Raw genomic sequence first — 5,861 nt, forward strand, 5'->3', positions numbered from 1 at the left:
TAGTGAAAGTATAAAGTACTTCATCCTTAGTATCCTTGGTCTCTGAATACTACTCATTAGTAGCATCCACCTCATTCTTTTATGATAATGAAAATTGTTTCCAGACAGTGTCAAATATCTTCTTAGGAGGAAATTGCCCCAGTTATGAACCCCTACTCAAATAATAAAATACTGAAAAAATAAATGACAAAGTTATTACTTCAGAATGTGAAATACTTAATAAAAATTGTATTAAATTTGACATGACCTTAAGGCATTTTTTCCTTTCTAGTCTCCTGGTGTGTAAAATTATGTAAGCCAGTAATAACAATTTATAGTGTAATGACAAATGAATGTAGGAAATTAAAATTTTAAGTAAAAAGACATTCTATAATTCTGAAATTGTTATAAATTTTATAAGATTGCAATTGTTTAAATAATCTGCTCTAAAGTAAATAATGAAACTGAATATCAGTTATATATCCCACCCCTAGGCCTTTTAAATGACTTCACCCAGTCATTTAACATCACAGCTTCTATAATATTCATTTTGAGCAAGGGAGTGGAATTTTTGGTGGAAAATAGCCTGAATTTTTGTCATTCTTGGAGGACTCCAAGAACATTCTTATATCTATTTTCATAAAATACTTGGTTGCATGCTTCATATTTGTCATTCTTGAGCCTATAGCTCCACTTAGTGGCTAGTATACCTCCTAGGAAAAGCAAGTTTAGGAGTAATTTTCTTCCTAAATCTAGTAGGAAATAGACACTGTTTCTATCTTCTGATTTTATTACAACACTCATTTAAAATAATTAAGTACAGCAGAATTATAATCCAAATATTAAAGAGTTGTAGTTTCATCTAATCTCAGGGAAAAATCAACCCTGGTTAGTGTGGCTCAGTGGATTCAGTGCCAGTCTGCAAACCAAAGAGTTGCTGGTTTGATTCCCAGCAAGGGTACATGCTTCAGTTGTGGGCCAAGTCCCCAATGAAGGGTGAGTGAGAGGGAACCACACATTAATGTTTCTCACCCTCTCTTTCTCTTTCTCTTCCCCTCTACAAATAAATAAATAAAATCTTCAACAAAAGAAAAATTAACCCCCTCCCCTTGACAGGAATTGCATTAGAGGCTGAAGCTCAAGTATACAGGTGGAGGGACTCCTTTTCTCCTTTGTACTTCCTGATTCTTCTCCAAAAGCAGCAATTAGACCAAAGAAGAGGAGTCAAGGGAAAAAAGACACTAGTAATGGGATAAAGTAGCTTTGCAGTGAGGAAGATGGTGACACCCAGACATGCCATACAGAGATTATTAAAATATGTATTTTTGAGGGAATAAGTTTTTTAAAATAAAGTAATGCTCTATTTATTTAGACAATATTATTTAAATAATTTAAATATTCTATTATTAAAATTATGTGTGTACTTTGCAAACAATCCCAAAATTATATGGAATAAATAAAATGATGTATAGTCTTATCTCTATATGCATAATTACTTTTAACATTTTGGGGTGTGTGTGTGTGTGGTTTTTTAAAAAAGATTTTATTTATTTGTTTTTAGAGAGGGGGAAGGGAGGGAGAAAGAGAGGGAAAGAAACATCAATGTGTAGTTGCCTCTCACACACCCCCAAATGGGGACCTGGCTTGCAACCCAGGCTTGTTCCCTGACTGGGAGCCGAACCAGGGAAACTTTGTTTTGCAGGCTGGTATTCAATCCACTGAGCCACACCATCCAGGGCTGTCTTTTTTCCTATGCATAAGCTCAGAGTGAAAATACTTTTTGGCTCTGAAACAAAAACAATAGTTGAAATTAAATAAAAGATTAATTTCCATTACAATTAAGGAATACACATTCATTACTTATTTGGTGAATTTTTTTCTTTTTTTCTCCGGGAAAAGCATGAACACAGACTCCCACTACCACAAATTATGCAGTTGAGTTTCCCACATTTGGGGGAATTGCAGGTGTCAGCACATCTGTAGTGCAATGGATACACTTCGCCCTGAGAAAACCACCTTCGTGATCATGGTGTCTCCCCTGCCAGGTAAGTATGATTTATTTAGAAATAAAAAAATATGTGAACGTGAATAAAAATTCTAAGAGTACAAAAATATAGAGTGAAAAATAAATATTTCACTTACTCAAATACTATTCTTCTTTTCCCACATGGAATATCTATTAATGTTAAAGTTATGTAATATACTAGATAGTATAAATATGCTTTATATTTTGATAGGGTATTTGATGGGGATTTACCTTACTTTTTTAAGCCAATAGCTTACTGATGAAAATTCAGTGATTTAATACAATCAATCCTTCAATAAACATCCTTGTTGCATATACTTGTGTACATATGTGAGTATATATGTGGTATATATATTTCTAGAAATATAACCGCTAAATCAACAGAAATGTGTGTTCTGAGGGCTATTGTTAAATTGCCTTGCAAAGATTGCAATGGTAGCACATACAAGGGACATAATATCAAAATCTTTAACCTCTGCAACCTGACATATAGAATATGGTGTTTGTGTTTTCATTCTTATTTCTTTCATTATGTGCAGACCAAATATATTTAATATGTTTATAAATTATTTGTATTTCTTTTGATGATTATATTTTTCCATCTTTAACTTATTTTAGCTTATTGGGTTTGTGTATGGCTTCCAGTGAAAGCAAAACTTGATACAAAGCCTTGGGTTCAGATACTTTTTTTCAAAGATGGTCACAGAAAACAGGAGTTAGAGAGTTGCTATAGTGAGTCAGAGAGGAAAAAAGGTAATAAAAATATATGGATGTATTATATAGTCACTGTAGGTTCTAGGTACAAAACAGAGCAGCCTCATTTCTCTCTGCTGCTTCCCACCAGGTACAACTAACTACAAACACTGAATTTATAAAGCATGTGGAAACAAAAATAAAACTTTGAACGGTGGTAAGGGAAAGACAAGGTGCTTTGTGACTCTCAAGACTGGAAAGATAACACAGAGGCAAGGTGTCTTCAGTTTTCCAGTTCCCAACTGAGTAACAGAATGTAGCCAGCCTAGATAGAGTCATTTCTCTCCTGGATATAACAATAGTTCCTCTGACAACATCAGGCAACCCCAACATAACCAGAGAAAAAAGATTTTTCAGGAGACTCAAGAGCAATAAGGGACCAAGGGAGGCACTTGCTTTTCCTACTGGGCTGGCAACTCAGTTCCCACACTGGAAGATGCTGGCGTATCCTAGTAACACCAACAAGAAGCAAGAGGGATTCCATCACAAAGTTCAGCCCAACATTGAAAGGTTTCTTGTCTCTACTGGCATGAAACTCTTTCCCTACCCAGAGACATTAGGGCATCAGTAGATGGGTTCCTACAACAAGTGCCCAGTCAGAGAACTATTCTCCATCATCCACAGACAGAGGGAAGAGTGCTTCAAAAACCTCACTGTTAAGAAACTTTCTTTGCCCTCATGGCCTGAGACTCTTCTCCCTAACTCCAGACACCAGGCCCCCAAGCCTAAAGAAACATCTGCACCACCAGTAGGTAATAATGGGAGCTACAGCAACACCAAATAAATCAAGCAGACCAAAATAATATTGCAAAGCCTCTGAAAATAAGTAAACTGTCATTGTACCTGCAGAAAAAAAGTAGGCCAGGGCTTGTGCACTGAAACTAGGAAAAGTGACAGCCTCTTCAAATCCCTAACATAATAAATAAAATCTGTAAGAAACAATATAGATCTGTCACACTAAAAACCAGAAACAATACAACTTGAATAAGGAAAGATATTAACCAGATAGTGATAGTAAGATGAATCAAATGTTGGAATCATGTGGAAATCAGCATCACAGTAGCATAACACATGCCTTGTATTTGTACCCCCCCTCCTTCAACAACAAAAAATAGAAATGTACCAATAAACAAAAGTGACTCTTGGGGATATGTGGAATCCAGCTCTGTAAGGCAAGAGATTTGGGAAAAATCTTACCCACTTATATTTTGGGTAATATGTAGACAGACCTTGGTAATAGTGGTGGAAATTACTGAAGACTGTATACCAGTTCTAATACCTCTTGGCTATGGTTTGGGAGCACCTGGAAATCACTAACTTGGGCAGACAGCTGCAGATGATAGACTTGAGGGAAGTCTCAGATTTCTACAAGAGAAATTTAGCCCTCCTTTGGAGCAAGTATATATATATATCTATACAGAATATAAATAGAATGTATATAGATTCTATTTGCTCCAAAATGTGTGTGTGTGTGTGTGTGTGTGTGTGTGTGTGTGTATAAATGAGTTTGGGTATATTGGAATTGGTAAGAAAAAAATTGACTTTGACAATATCAACCCTCCCCAAGGAAGCATAGCTTAGGGCTAAATGAATTAACTCATGATTTATTCCATGGGCAGAAAAGGGAGAGTGGTTACCTGGCTTCCCCAGATGTATGTAATATTGCCAGAGTCTCATTTATCTCTTCCAGGATCCAGAGTATTAACTTGAGAGCTACATGTCTGGGGAGAGGGAAAAATATTAGGGGAGCGTCATATAAAATTCCTGGAGGGCATTAAAGGGACACAGTTCATGCCAACTGCATTTTAGTCTCTATCAGGAAGTCTGCTCTCATGTTGCAAGAAAATCTCACTCACAGATCCTACCCACTGGCCCACAGGTACCCCCATTGAACCGCATACCAAACCCACACTTTCCCTGTTTGGAACCACCCTCCCTGATTTCAGAAACTGTAATTCTTCATGGCTAAGAATGAGTAAAAAGACCTTGGGACCATAAGCTATCTTCCTTATAGGGTCACCACCTCTTCCCCCTTTCACTTCACACTGCTTGGCCCTGGGCCAATGGCTGGTTAGCCAATGATGGGTAAGATTCCTCAAAGGAGAGATGACCTAAGACAAGCATGGTCACAAATGGGACCTCAGGGAAGGACTTGGAGGGCTATAGAAAAAGGGGGTGATGGACCCTCACCCCATGGCTTTGGCATAGCCTGAGTCCTCATTCTGTCTGCAAGAAGTCTCTTAATCTTTTGGCTGCCTTAATCCCCCTGCTGACTTAAGCCTGAAACAATGCCTTAAGCCTGAAACAATGCCAGAGGTGAGTGTGGCCCTGTGCTGGAAAGGACAGGTTCTCTAGGGCAATAAGGCCTAAGAAAGAATGCATACAATCCTGTGAAACATGCTTTGCTAATACCCTCAATTTAAATGGTAAGGGTCCAAGCATGAAGTGAGTTTGTTCCCCAAAGTTTTATGGCCCTTTAACTATCTGACCATGACTCAGAATAAGCCCTCAGAGTTCTTTGAATGTTATCTATAGTATAATCATTTCTGCCTGACAATGATTGATGAGCTTTATGTATACACCCTGCATTCCTGTGAAAACTGAACCCAATAAAAGCTTGTCAAGGCAAGGGTTGGAGCACTCTCCCTTTGAGAGAGTGGCTGTGCCATCCATTTTCCTCCACAGGACTTCAGTGGTTTGTGTGAATTTGCCTCTTCTCATCCACAACATCACAGACACTGCGGGCCAGTGTCTGCATCACTCCCCCAACTCTGCAGCTGGCTTTCTGTGTTGGTGAAAAAGTAGACTAGGGAACATGCATAAAATGCAAGCCAGGGTCTGCAGGCAATCAAGAAAGTACAAACTCAACCTGTAGTGCCAACTTAATGAAAACAAAAAAGAGGGGATCATCAGCTGGCTTGCTGTATTATAGGACTGAGAGAAGACATACAAGCTAAGAGTTTTGCTGTAAGAGGGAACAAGGAGCATGGAGAAGGTATATCCACACAAGGCCTGAGAGACCTAAATGTTTTATTATAAATGAAAGGTCTTTTATAATAAAAGATATTTCTACCCTGAATATAGTTAGTAAATATTGGAAGAG

General features: G+C 37.8%; 1 non-coding gene across 1 annotated transcript; it reads right to left on the reverse strand.

The window, feature by feature from the left end:
• Window positions 1-1,868: 1,868 nt before the first annotated feature.
• On the reverse strand, window positions 1,869-2,032 carry LOC123805272. The gene has a single exon (XR_006783297.1). It is a non-coding gene; the product is annotated as a U1 spliceosomal RNA (small nuclear RNA).
• Window positions 2,033-5,861: the final 3,829 nt, after the last annotated feature.

This window comes from Phyllostomus hastatus, unplaced genomic scaffold (genome assembly GCF_019186645.2).
Source record: "Phyllostomus hastatus isolate PE091 unplaced genomic scaffold, TTU_PhHast_1.1 phas_scaffold_28, whole genome shotgun sequence".
NCBI lineage: Eukaryota > Metazoa > Chordata > Mammalia > Chiroptera > Phyllostomidae > Phyllostomus > Phyllostomus hastatus.